Raw genomic sequence first — 14,812 nt, forward strand, 5'->3', positions numbered from 1 at the left:
CCTCCCCCCCCCCCCACTTTACACTCCAGTTCACTTGTTTACTTTTCTGTCAGGTCCTGACAGGTATCTGAGTTTGTAATCCCCATATTAGACACTAGTTACCATGAGTTCTTAAAGTATCAGGTTCTTGTGGGAACTAAGTATTTATTGAAGGTAATATCAGTTTCTCTCATGATATCCAGTGTCATTCGTACTGTTTCAGACTTTTCTATATTATAAACATAATCAATTGCATACAGATAAACACACTATTTCAGAAACTGTCTCCTTAATTTCTCTAAAGATTACAATTTCTACACTATGATTCAAGTACCTTAAAACATGGGAATTCTATTTCCTGACATGACTCAGTATAAGAGGGACAGATATCAGTACACAAACTACACAAAAAGGAAAACAAGACAAAAATAAATATTACTGATCCTGATGAGCTACTCATCAAACCATTTTTAAGAAAAAGAAGTTAGTAAAATTCTTCTGAATCTAACAAAAATACAAGGCTTTGCTGATTTTTTAAAAATGAAACATCAGGTATTAGAGACTAAAATACATATAGATAAGTGGTATTACCATGGGTCTATTCTCCAGAGCACCATTGTCTACATTCTTTAAAAAAAAAAAAAAAAAAGTGGGGGTGGGGTGCTGGCGCTCCTAGGTGGCTCAGTGGGTTAAGTCTCTGAATTCAGCTCAGGTAATGGTCTCAGGGTCCTGGGATGGAGCCCCACATCAAGCTCTCTGCTCAGAAGGGAGCCTGCCCCCCCCAACCCCCCTCCCATCTCTCTGCCTGCTTCTCTGCCTACTTGTGATCTCTGTCAAATAATACATAAAATCTTTTTTTTTTTTTTAATGGTGCGCTTGGGTGGCTCAGTCAGTTAAGCAACTGCCTTTGGCTTAGATCAGGATCTCAAGGTCCTGGGATCACGCCTCAAGTAAGGCCCCCTGCTAAGCAGGGAGTCTGCTTCTCCCTCTTCCACTGCCCCTCCTCCCTGCTGGTATGCTCTTGCTTTCTCTCAAATAAATAAATAAAAATCTTCATTTAAAAAAAAAAAAACTTAAGGAGTAATTATTATTGGGAGAGTTTAAAGGACTTATCTCCTTTGACCTATGGCCTGTGTCTAGGGGTTTTAATTAAGAGAAAAGCAAATCGAGACACAGAATTCCAAAGATAACTTAAAAGGCACCCTGGCTTTATCTGTGCATCAGTCATTACTTCTACTCCAAGCAGGCCTGCCTTTCTTAGCAAACAGCTTTCCTGATTAGCAATCAGATTTGAGAGACTTTCATGACCACCTCTAGCCTTGTGGGCTGAAAAGCAAACATAGTTCAGTTCAAAGCCCATATTTAAAGCAAACAAACTGAGCATAAAGGTACACTTTCAGACACACTCCAGCAAGATGGGATTCTTTGTCCTTCGAATCACATTTGGTAAATATCTTTCTTTCTCTTGCTCAATTCAATGCTTTAACTAATAAACTTTCAAAGGAATGTCTGCTGGCTTAGCACATACTTGACCACTTTTCCCACAAAGATCATCCCCTTCCTCGGCATACAAAGAGGACAAGAAAGTCTGACAAACGAGTATTAGAGAAAAATGTGCTGTGTTTTTAAAAACGCTTAATAGGGTTTTATAAATTGCATTCAAACACAATGAAGGAAAATGGTCCGTGACCATACTACCTGGTTAGCTCCTGATTCATTTTTAAAAGGAAAGAAGAAGAAGAAATGAACCTGATTAGAAAACTCAAATACAGAAAAGAAAGAAAAAAGAAAAATCTTCCAGCATATTAACATTCATATCTTTTTAAAGAAAAAGTATATATATCAGCATATATATCTTTTTAAAAAGATTTAGACAAAAGAGAATGGTATTCATATGATTCTGTAAAATGTTCTTTTCATACATGAATACATATAAGTATGTGTAAGTATATACCATTATTACATTATATATTGTATTTTAGATACAAGATAATTTCAAATCAGCACACAGACTCCATTCTATAAACATGTTATATTGTAACTTGTACAAATATCTTGGCATAATTTTAAGTGAGCCTATTTATGAAATTGCTGGTGATTTTAAATTTTGAAATATATTGCCAAATTGCTCTTCACTGGTAGCTATTTTAGAAGATAATTTAATCTCAAACAGTAGTCCCCTTTCTGTATGGTTACGGGTACCAAAACTGACCTGCTTTGTTTCAAACTGTATCACAGGTCAGACAACCAACCCATCGCAGGCTAAGCCAAGCTCTTGCAGACGACAGAGATTACAAGAACCAAGCTGGAAACATCTTATAGCACAGATGAAGGTTGGGGATCACAGCTTTGTAAAGGTTTTACGTGCCTGACCTTTTACTTCTTTCTACATTCTTTGTCTAAGACACAACCTCAGGAAAAGAAACGGGCTACAGATGAGAATTAATGTCTCATAGGTATTTGTCTTAGTCCCTTTCGGCTGCCAAAACCAAATACCACAGACTGGATGGCTTATAAGTAACAGAAATTTATTTCTCACAGTTCTGGAGGCTGGGAAGTCCCAGAATATGGTGTCAGCACAGTTGCCTTTTAGTTATGGCCCTCTTTTTGGTTCACAGCTGGCCCTCTCAATGCATTTTCGCGTGGCAGAGAGGGATTTCTCTGGAACCTTTTTTGTAAGGCACTACTAATTCCATTCATGAAGGCTCGACCCTTATGACGTGTACCTCCCAAAGTCAACACCTCTTCACACCATCATCTTTGGAAGCCAGGATTTCAACATATGAATTGTGGGGGGCCATTTAGACCATAGCAGTACTTAACTATGAATACTAGCAGTTGAAAATACCAAGGAAGCAAAAGAGAGACTGAAGTCTCAAACCATCAGAGAGGTGAACATGTTTGTTGGTCCCTCACCACTGTCCACTTCTAGAGAGCTCCCATGATAGCTCAAAGAAGCTGGAAGTTCTCAAACAATGAGTGCAGAGTGGGGATGTGGGATAGTTAGGAACGTCCACAGTTTTCCCTAATTACTTCCTTCTCTGAGAAACTGGCTGCGAGTGTCTGATCCCCCTCACAACCAGATCCCTCTGGGTAACTCACAGCAAGTTCAGAGTGTGTGGGTGGGCCACATCCCTTGGCTATAAAACCTAGGATTTCCCAAAACATGCCCTGAAGAAACAAGGAAGGTCTCAAATACACAACCTAACCCTACACCTAAAGGAGCTAGAGAATGAACAACGAAGAAAGCCTAAACCCATCAGGAGAAGAGAAATAATAAAGATCAGAGCAGAAATCAATGAAATAGAACCCAAAACATGCCCTGAATTTTTATTTCTGCCTCTGAGAGTCTGATTAGATATCTTTCTCAGGTAAAATGGCTTGAAAACACCCATCCACGGATAATAACTTCCTACCTCCTAATTTATCAAAAATAACAAAATGATATTTCTCCAAATTAATCTGCATCCATATCCATCCCTTGCTCCTTGGAAATTCCAAAGCATTCTACTCATCTGGATCCCTGGGCCTTTATTATATCATTAATTATAAAAATAATGAAAGATACATGAAGAAAGAGATACATATATAAAGAGAGTTTCCATAGGTCAATCACTTTTTATAGGCAATGCTTTCATTTATACCTGTACACAATGGTGCCTAAGAAAAAAAAAATTCATATTCAAATTTAAATGAGGAGATGTGAGACTTCAATAAGACCATTTGATCTCACTGATCCTAAGCTTCTTTATCTATAAGATAGATACTGAACGCCTCTCCGCCATCGGACTGCTGCAAAAGAGACTCAAATGAAGTCTTCCACCCCACCCCATCAAAAGCTCTAAAAGCGCTTAAGTACTTAGCATACTGGACACACTATAAAAAAAAAAAGTTAGCTCTCCCAAAAGGGCTTCCATTCTGACTGTCTTTCCCCCAGGATATTTCATTTTATTCCCTCCAGCAACTACCAAAGTAACATTGCACATAGGACACATTCACTGGAATTTAACTGAATCGTTCTGACCTAAGTAGAACTAATTCAGCATTTCTTATTACTCATAAATTCATGCCTGCTCAAGAGCACCAGCCATTTTAGATCCAATTTTAGAAACACTGAGGGCCCAGCGTCATGGTTCGACGCTCCGCTTTTTATTTCTGAGGTGAGCCTTTTGTAAAAATCGTTAATATCCTCTTACTTTCTTCGCTACTGTCATTCTTTGCCCAGACACCAGAAGTGAACCACAGCATTAACAAACCATCTGCAAACTTACATCTTCAAGAGAATCACCCTTATGAAACCAAACACAGAATAGTTACTAAGATTCTAAAATCTGTCCTCAAAGGGCCTCAGCTGCATGACGATTGCAGGAAAAACCATTTTCTTCCATTCTTAAAATGGATACACTAGCAAATTACACAGAGCAATTTCTTAATGATAGCTAGACTCATGTTGATACTCATGTTTCAAATAAATTATTGGCTTGGATACTGTCTATATATAAAAACACCCAGCAGACTATTTCTGTTAATGAATGAAGTGGAAGATCAATTCTTATTGGAGCAGATAATAATCAATCTGGCAGATAATAATCAAGCCAAAGTTATGAACAGTTACCATGTCATGAATATAGATCTTATTCAGACCATGTCATCAAATAAAATGTTTTATTCATTACAGGTCAATATAGGACTGAGAAACCACTGCTTGTTCTTATAGTAGTAATTACATTAAAATAAATAACAATTGATTATAGGTCACTCAAGTATGGTATCTTTGAAGGCTTCTCAAGGAAACTTGATAATTCAGATTTCACATAAAAACTAGAAAGACAAGCAAAAAATCAAAAAAGATGTGAGATGCCAAACTCCATTAATATATTTTTCATAAACATCTCCACTACACATTGACACAAAAATGTCGTTTCTCCTAACAAAAGCAAGTTCCGGACACTGTTTTCATTACTGGCTCACTGAATGTGATGAAATTGATCTGATTTTGCTTCATTGGCAACCAAACGATAATAAAAGACCGGAGCCTTCGCAGATGTCACTGTACCATGACTCAAATTTCGGAGATTCAATCACTGTGAACCCCGAACATCGTCCAGCATAAGGCTCTCCATAAAGTTAAGAAGGTACTATTACCCATCCATATTTCGTTTTAGCTCTCTAAGAAAAACAAGACCGAAAACATATTTTCCTAGAACATTGTTACATACTACTGGCCTCACAGGGTCCATTCATCATTCTGCAAATAGGTCACAAAAACTTTGAAAAGGCATCAAAGAGAAAGAAAAGATTTAAAGGAATGGCAGGGTTAAAAGAGCCATGATGCCCACCTCCTGAGTCCTAGAGTTGTAAGTGGAAGCTTTCCCTTTTATGTTTTTATAAAGATTTTATTTATTTATTTATTTATTTATTTATTTATTTGAGAGAGAGAGAGAGGGGGCTGTGGCGGGGGGGGTCGTGTAGAAGCAGAGGGAGAGGGACAAGCAGACTCCATGCTAAGCACAGAGCCTGAGGCAGGGACTCCATCCCACAACCCTGAGATCATGACTTGAGCCAAAATCAAGAGTCGGATGCTTAACCAACTGAGCCACCCAGGTGCCCCTGGCTTTTTCTTTTAAATGAACAATGAAAAGAATAATCCCACGTTGCTCTATGGATGCATTTTTATGCGGTGACATTATCAGCCAAAGGACAGCCAAAGAAAGCAAAGGGGCAGGTGATACGGATGTCTGCTCCCATCATGGTAGTCTACCCAGGCAGAAATAAGAAGCTTGCCAAGAAAGAGCAAGAAGCAGAGAAGCCATCCTGAACTGAGCCCTTTGGAAACGGGGAAGCATGGCTTGACCATAGAACTGTTCCTAACGGAACTGCAAGAAAACATATTCTAGATCTAATTTTGATTTTAATACTCAATTAAAGCCCAGCGGTAGAAGTTAGCTTCCAGCGGTACTTGAGAGAAAAGAACTGTCTCTGATTTTTACCAAGACCAAAATTTTATGATTTTTCAAATTAAAAATAAGTCATCCCCCAAACAAAATTATAACTTAATGACAAAACAAAAGGGCCAACTAGAATCCAAATGTCACCAAAGAAAGCACTGATTTTTTTTCCTTCTAAATCACACCTATTCACGATTTTTACAGAGTTGTAATTAAGGAAGAAATAAAAATTTGCAGTCTTCATGCTTCCGATCCAATTATTTTAATGTCTGCACAGTTGCTTATTGAGAACTATACTAACTCAAAGACAAAAAGAGCCCAGATAAATATTAAAAAAAATGCAGGTGGCATTTTAATTGAACTATGAAAAATGTTCAGTTTCTATGAAACATAAAATTGTACTCTGTTACCAAAACCCAAAACATTTTATTTCATAGATTTTCCATTTAATAAAATGTTTTGTGAAATGTATCATTTTATGTAAAACTAGACCCAATTCATATAATCATTAATGAAAATTCTTGAAATTCTTGAGATAATATGCCAAACTTGCAAATCCTTCAGTCAGTAGTTATTGGTAATGATTAAGATAGAAGTAATGGAAAATTTTAATGTTTTATTCCAATGGATAATGGGCATTAGAATGCTCACCATCTTTATGAAAAACAGAGCATTTTTAATTTAAAGTAATGCACACAGTAATCTAGAAAATCCATTTAAATTGGTTTGCATTCTCTTCTCCCATTTCAGATTTCCACATTTATCCAAAAGAAAAATAACCAAAGACTAGTACTTCTGAGAGAGTGACTCAAATAGGAATAGAGAGGAAAAGAAGCAAAGATATGATAGTAAAAATAAAGAGAGACATATTGCGACTTAACCCCATTTCTTAGGCAAAACTTTTTCACACACAAAAAAAACCTGCATTGCAAACCTAAGTAAAGTATAATATGGAACAAGTGTAAGGACAGGCACAAATAATCAATGAAACAGAACTGAGGGTTCTGAGAGAAATTCTTACATTTATGGTCAAATGATTTCCTACAAAGGTGCTAAAATATATCAAAAGGTAAAAGACAGTCTTCTCAGCAAATAGTTTTGAGACAATTGGATAGCTGCGGGAGGAAAAAAAATGAACATACACTTGAACCTCACACAATACCCAAAACTTAACCCCAAACGGACCAAAGCCCTAAGTCTAAGGACTAACATGACAAAAGTTCTAGAGAGAAACACAAGGAGAAAAACTTCAGTCACCTTTAGTTAGGTAGAGAATACTTAGAAACATCAAAATCATGAACTTTAAAAGAAAAGACTGAAGAACGGAACTTCATTACAATTAAAAACTTTTAAAACTCAACATTCAAAAAATTAATAATCTAATTAAAAGGTGGGCAGAAGACCTGGAAATGACCAACAGACACATAAAAGACACTCAATATCACTGATCATCAGGCAAATACAAATGAAAACTACAGTAAGATATCACCTCACACCGGTCAGAATGGCTAAAATCAACAACACAAGAAACCACAGGGACGTGGAGAAAGAGGAACACTCTTACACTGTTGGTAGGAAAGCAAACTGATGCATCTACTCTGGAAAACAGAATGGAGGTTCCTCAAAAAGTTAAAAATAGAGCTACCCTACGACCCCGCGATTGCACTACCAGATACTCACCCAAAGAATACAAAAATACTAACTCAAAAGAAATACATGTACCCTGATATTTACTGCAGCAATATATATAGTAGCCAAATTGTGGAAAAAGCCCGTGCCCATTGACTGATGAATGAATAAGGAAGATGTGACATGCAGAGACGATGGAATATTCCTCAGCCATAAAAAAAGACTGAGACCTTGCCGTTTGCAATGTCATGGATGGAGCTGGAGAGTATAATGCTAACTGAAGTTAAGTCGGTCAGAGAAAGACCAATACCATATGAATTCACTCGTGTGGAATTTAAGAAACAAATGAGCAAAAGAAAAAAGAAAGAGAGGCAAGCCATGAAACGGACTCTTAACTACAGAGAACAAACTAATGGTCATCAAAGGGGAGGTGGGTAGGGGGATGGGTCAAGCAGGTGATGAGCCCTGGGTGTTGTACGCAAGCGCCGAATTACTTTATGGTACGCCTGAAACTAGTATCACACTGTATGTTAACTGGAATTTAAACATATTCTTTTGAGCTTCAAGGACAGTACTAGGAAAATGAGAAGCCACAGACTGGGAGAAAATATGTGCAAATGATGTATCTGATAAGGGACTTAGAGACAAATAACTTAATATGAAAATAAGTGAAGAATTTGAACAGGTATTTCCCTAAAGAAGATACAGGAGTAGCTAAGAAGCTCACCGACTGTGTAACTAACTTGATGATAAGGAGATAAGTTTCATAGTTATCATCTTCTGTTCTTTTCAAAAGCTACATAATAGGATGATTTCATTAGTAACTCCAAAGCTCGTTACTTTGTATTTCTCGTATCAGAGCCAAATTTTCAAATTCCTGTAAAATATAATGGTAATAACATCCAGACTGAACAAGAAATGAAACTATCTCTACTTCCAAACGACATAATCTGGTATACAGAAAATCCTAAGGAAGTAGCAACACAATAAAAAACTGTCTGTACTGATAAACAAGTTCAAGGCTTAAGGAAACAAGATCAATTTATAAAAATCAACTGTATTTCTATATTCTGGCAATGAACACTCTGAAAATGAAATTTTAAAAATGATTCCATTTATGAAAGTAACAAAAAGAAAAAAATACTTAGGAATAAATTTAATAGCAAAGTGCAAGATTTGTTGCCTAAAAACAACAAAACACTGTTGAAGAAATTTTAAAAGATCTAAGGGCACCAGGGTGACTCAGTCGGATGAGTGTCTGACTCTTGGTTTTAGCTCAGGTCATGATCTTGGGGTCGTGGGATCAAGCCCCACATCAGGCTCCCGGCTCAGTGGGGACTCTGCTTAGGATTATCTTGCTCCCTCTCTCTTTGCCCCTCCCTTTATCGCTCTCTCTAAATAAATAAATCTTAAAAAAGAAAAGGATCTAAATCAATGGAAATATATCCCATGTTAATGAATCAGAGCTATTTTGGTTTTTTCCAGTTTGTTTGTTTTTTTGAGAGAGAGAGAGAGAGCGCGTGCGCGCGCGCGCACACACACACACACACACACACACACAGAGGCATGCGGTGGGGGGGGGGAAGCAGAGAGAGAACCTTAAGCAGGCTCCATGCAGGCCTCACTTTCACAACCTTGAAATCATAACCTGAGGCAAAATCAAAAGGTGGCGCTTAACCCACTGAGCCACCCAGGCACTCTGGATCAGAACTCTTAACATTGGCAAAATGGCATTACTCCTCAAATTGATCTAGAGTTTCAACACAATCCCCACCAAAAGGCTGGTTCAACATTCAAAAATCAATTAATATAAGCCATCATATCAATAAGCTAAAAAAGAAAAAAAAATCATCTGATCCTATTAATAGATGTAGAAAAAGTATCTGATAAAAATCCAATACCCATTCACGAAAAATACTCTTCAGCAAACCAGGATTAGAGGGGGAAACTTCTTCAAATTGATAAAGAACATCTGCAAAAAAACCTATAGCTAAAATTATACTTAAATGGTGAGAAACTAGATATGTTCTCATGAAGATGAAGAACAAAGCAAGATACTTCTCATCACTCCCATTCAACATCATACTAGTAGTCCTCGCTAGTAAGGTGAGACAAGAAAATAAAAGAAACAGGGGTGCCTGGATGGCTCAGTTGTTAAGCATCTGCCCTCCCCTCAGGTCATCATCCTGGGGTCCTGGGATCGAGCCCCGCAATGGGCTCCCTGCTCAGCGAGGAGCCTGCTTCTCCCTCTCCCACTCCTCCTGCTTGTGTTCCCTCTCTCGCTGTGTATCTCTGTCCAATAAATAAAATCTCTAAAAAAGAAAAGAAAAGAAAAGGAATAGATTGAGAAGGAAGAAATAAATCAGTCTTTGTGTTCACAGATGACATGACTGTCTATGCAGAAAATCCCAAAGAATCAATAAAAATACTCCTGGATCAAATAAGCAATCAGAGCAAGTCTGCAGAATTCAAAGTTAATATAAAAAAGTCATTTGCTTTCTTACACACTATCAATAAACACTGGTATTTGAAATACAATACTGTTTATTCTAGCATCAAAATAAATGAAATACTTAGATACATATCTAATACTTAGATATAAATACAAGATCTATATAAGGAAAACCATAAAACTGCTGAAAGAAATCAAGAAGTTCTAAATAAAGGGAGTGATGCCGCATTAATGGATTGGAAGCCTCAATATCGTCAAGATATCAGTTCTTCTCAACCTGACCTATAGAGTCAATACAATCTCAATCAAAATCTTGGCAAATTACTTTGTGGATATTGATAAACTGATCTAATGTTTACAAAGAGAAGCAAGTCCAGAATAGCCAATACAATACAGAGGGAAAAGAACAAAGTCAGAGGGCTAACACTATCTGAATTGAAGATTTACTGTAAGCTGTAGTAATTAAGACAGTGTGGTACTGTTCAAAGAATAAACAAATAGATCAATGGAACAGAACAGAGAGCCCAGAAACAGGCCCACGCAACCATAGTCAACTGATCTTTGACAAAGGAGCCAATGCCTTTCAATAAAGAAAGGACTGTCTTTTCAACAAATGGTGTTAGAATAACTATAATTTCACATACAAACTATAAATCTAGACAAAGACAAAGACCTCAACAGCTTTCACAAAAATTAATTCAAAATACCTGGAGACCATAGGGCTAAATATAAAAAAATTATAAAACTCTAGAAAATAAGGAGAAAATCTGGATGACCTTGGGGTGGCAGTGACTTTTAGATACAATCACAACAATCCACAAAGAACTAATAATTGATAAGCTGGACTTCATTAAAATTAAAAACTTCAGTTATGAGAAAGACATTGTCAAGAGAGTGAAAAAAATTAGCCACAGAACAGGGAGAACATCTCCACAAAAGACTTATCTGATAAAGGACTGGTATCCAAAACATACAAAGAACTCTTAGAGCTCAACAATAAGAAAATGAACAATCTGACTTAAAAATGGGCAAAGATCTGAACAGGTACCTCACTGAAGAAGATACATAGGTGGCAAACAAGCACATGTAAAGCAATGTCATACATCATTAGGGTACTGCAAATAAAAATAACAATGAAATGCCACATATACCTATTAAAATGGTTAAAATCTAAAACACTGACAACATTAAATGCTGGCAAAGATGGGGCAAAACAAAGTCTCATTCATTGCTGGTGGGAATGCAAAATAGTACAGTCACTTTAGAAGACAGTTTGGCAGTTTCTTACAAAATTAAACATAATTCTACCATACAATCCAGAAATCATGCTCCTTGGTATTTTCATAAAGGAACTAAAACTTTACGTCCATGTAAAAGCCACATGAATGTTCACAACAGCTTTATTCACAACTACCAAACTTTGGGGAGTACCCAAGATATCCTTTAATCCGTGAATGGATAAATGAACTGTGGCACGTCCAGACAATTGAATATTATCCAGCATTGAAGAGGAATGAGCTATCAAGCCACAAAAAAACATGGGGGAATCTTAACAGCTTATTTCTAAGTGAAAGAAGCCAATCTGAAAAGGTTACATGATGTGTGACTCCAAACATTACATTCTGGAAAAGGCAAAACTACAAAGACAAGAAAATGATCAATAGTTGCCAGGAATTCAGAGAGAAGGGAAAATGGATGAATAATCAGAACATGGAATTTTTAGGACACTGAAACCATCCTGTGTGACTCTATAATGATACATACATATCATTTATTTGTCAAAGCCCACATAATGTACAACACAAAGAGTGAACCCTAGTGTAAACTATGGACTTTAATTAATAATCATGTATCAATATTGGCTAATCCACTGTAACAAGTGTACAAAACTGATGCAAGATATTAACAGGGAAAACTCTGAGTGGTAGTTCGGGTATGTGGGAACATTCTATACTCTCTGCTCAATTTTTCTGTAACCTAAAACTCCCCTCCCAAAATAAAATCTGTTAATTTGAAAAAGCAAACAGGGGCACCTAGGCAGCTCAGCTGGTTAAGCATCCCACTCTTGATTTCGGCTCAGGTCATATTCTCAGGGACGTGAGATAGAGCCCTATGCTGGGTTCCACGCAGGGCGTGGATCCTGCCTAAGATTCTCTCTCTCTCCCTCTATTTCTACTCCTCCCAGCCCACCCCCTTAACCCTGTGCACAATCTCCCTCTCTGTCTCTCTCTCAAAAGCAAACAAATAAATAACAAATATATATAATAAATATAAAATATATTTTTAATTAAATAAATAAATAATAAAAATTAAAAGTAAAAAAGCACGGTCAATTATTTTTAAAATGACATAATAATAAAGCCTAACATTAAGAAGAAGAAATAAATTTTAAAATTCATGATGTGCTTGGAATTCTGCTTGAGCAGAAAGCCAACTGAGGTTTTATTGAGAAGAGGAATCCTCAGCCTGCGCTGTTTAAATAAACTCGGGACAGCTTTCTGATAACCTCTCATTTGGCTGCTCACAACACAATTGTGTTTACAGTAAACACCAGGATTCTACTACTAGTGGAGCTCTGAAATTATCTTCCTTATCTGCTATTTACTTTAACTGCAAGCTCTAGAAAGCCTCTCTTTCTTCCAGACTCAAAAAGCAAGTAATTGAATTAAATGTATTTCATTAAATGTTCCCAAAGACTAAATTCTACTTCTCCCTTTGTTAAATAACAGCGCTCTGCCAGTCTCTCCAAAACCCAGCAGAATTCATAATTGTACCCCTACTCCCAGAGAACTTAGCTCTCACCACTAGTGAAAACATTTTTCACACTGTGTGTCAGAGTACGGATCCGGCCCATCCCCTCCGCTGGGAGCCCCTGAAGACAGGGAGCGCCAATCACCTCCCCCTTCAGGCCTCACAGCTAGAAGGAGGCCTTCCCAACAGGACCTGTTTAGATCTAAGTGATGGGGATCTATTTCAAACGAACTCCCTAACCTGCCCCGAAAGTGAAGCCAGGGTTGTTGGCTTTAGGTGGTGCTGCCTCTGGGGTCATGGGTGTGTGTGTGTGTGTGTGTGTGTTGCCTCTGGGGTCATAGGTGTGTGTGTGTGTGTGTGTGTGTGTGTGTGTATGTGTGCGCGCGCCTCTGGGGTCATGGGTGTGTGTGTGTGTGTGTGTGTGTCCCTGGGGTCATGGGTTTGTGTGCGTATGTGTGCGTGTGTCTGCGTGTGTGTGTGTCTCCCCCCTCCTTCATCTCACTTCCTGCACCTCCCTGCTCTAATCTTCTCTGTGTTAACTTCATTCTCAGAAAGGCTTTCCCTAAAGGATGGCAAAGCGGGGAAACTAGCCACTCCAGCTTAACAAACCTACGAAAAGGAAAATGGTCTTTTCAACAGTGGTCAGTTTTCACAATGGTCAGTGAAAATACGGAGTCCTCCATAAACCCATCCTTGTGACCCTGACTAACCACACTTATGTCACATGCCCTGGACAGAGCCAGTGAGGTCACCTCCCCTTTCCATACAGGCTGACAACGAAGGAAGGGTGACTAACTGCCCAGGGAAAATCTGAAAGGGGTAAAGGGATGGTGGGCGGGTCAAGTCAACAGACAGTCACTATTTCACGGGGTCTCAAGACTGCTGATGCGCTCCTGTCTGGTGAGTTTCATGGACTGTTCATGATGTCTAATGCTGAGTTACCCCCGGAATACCCAACAGCTTGTGTTCTGTGCCTCTCCTGTGGGGACAGCACACGTTCTCAGAAGGAATGATCCCCACCTTCCTGCATCAGTTCATTCTGCTGGTCTACCGTCAGGCCACTCTGCATTACTCTATACTCCTCTTATTTTCAGGACACTTCTTTTCTCCTGTGCTACGGGAGTATCTTCATGCCAAATGCACGCACTGCCAAAAATGAACATGTTGCTAGCTTTTGTCTAAGGGGAGAGAAGAGTAAGTAAAATCTTGCCACGCAAACCAGGGCCGAAGCGCCCCCACCAGAAATGGCAGGTCTCCGTGACTCCCCGCTTCCCAGTGTGAAGACACAAAGGAGGTCAAGTCGGAAGGCACCAGCACGAGCCCATGCTTTCTCAAGAAGAGGGTTTCTCTCCAAAGTCAAGCCAAGATCACCGCGGCTGTTATGGGGAGCCTCGGGCTGGGGCCTCCTTCATACGCGGTGCTAAAGACTTGCTCTTCTCTGAAAGAGGAGAGGAAGATGGGCAAAGGGACGGGGCAGAGGACGAAGAAGAAAGATGACGATTCACCGCGCACGGAGATACGTCAGGATCTACCGGCCATGTCTGCAATGCTAGGACTCTCTAATAACTGGGAAGGGCTATCTGGGGCTGTTCCAGAAACATGTTCTGGAATAAACCAAACAGCCTTTCCCTAGCTGACCCGATCCGCTTCATTCAGCCTCTCTGATACTAACCTGATTTTACTTAGTTAGCGTCTGTCTCCGGCTTTCACAGGAGCTTTCTTTTATGGATTTTCCATCCAGCAAATGTTTCTGTTCCACGGCTGGCCAGATCCGGCCACAGCAGCATGCTTGGCCACGGACCACAGCAGCTCACCCACAGCAGCTCCGACCTGCAGGGGAAAAGCCAGAGCCATTGGACAGATTCATCAACTCTCTCTCTCTCTCTCTCTCTCTCATTTGTCTGTGTTTGGCAGGATAACCCCAAATGTTTTCCAACTGTTTAAAGTCATTAATGAACAGAGACAACAGCGAGTAAGGTGTCCGAAGGACAAGTCTGGGCTATCCTAAAGGACTGAGACATTTAATCATTATTGAAAAGGTTCGGCCAAACGA

The 14,812-nt window shown here is 38.9% G+C and overlaps 1 protein-coding gene and 1 long non-coding RNA gene across 16 annotated transcripts in view; one reads left to right on the forward strand and one right to left on the reverse strand.

The window, feature by feature from the left end:
• APBB2 (amyloid beta precursor protein binding family B member 2) overlaps positions 1-14,812 on the reverse strand; it is a 368,036-nt gene that overhangs the window by 284,187 nt on the left and 69,037 nt on the right. For 12 of the 13 annotated variants that reach the window (XM_045076735.1, XM_045076731.1, XM_045076758.1 and 9 more), the window contains exon 2: positions 14,432-14,589. The exons of the other annotated variant lie outside the window; for it this stretch is intronic. The gene's annotated coding sequence lies outside the window, so the exon portion shown is untranslated. The remainder of the gene's footprint in view (positions 1-14,431; positions 14,590-14,812) is intronic. 13 annotated transcript variants of the gene reach the window in all.
• Positions 1-14,812, forward strand: part of LOC106006987 — a 35,863-nt gene that overhangs the window by 9,512 nt on the left and 11,539 nt on the right. For 2 of the 3 annotated variants that reach the window (XR_006605776.1, XR_006605774.1), the window contains one exon: positions 2,218-2,435. This is a non-coding gene — a long non-coding RNA (uncharacterized LOC106006987). The remainder of the gene's footprint in view (positions 1-2,217; positions 2,436-14,812) is intronic. The other variant, XR_006605775.1, reaches the window with a different exon arrangement.

This window comes from Mustela putorius, unplaced genomic scaffold (genome assembly GCF_011764305.1).
Source record: "Mustela putorius furo isolate JIRA1106 unplaced genomic scaffold, ASM1176430v1.1 tig00000083_pilon_pilon_pilon, whole genome shotgun sequence".
Classification (NCBI taxonomy): Eukaryota; Metazoa; Chordata; class Mammalia; order Carnivora; family Mustelidae; genus Mustela; species Mustela putorius.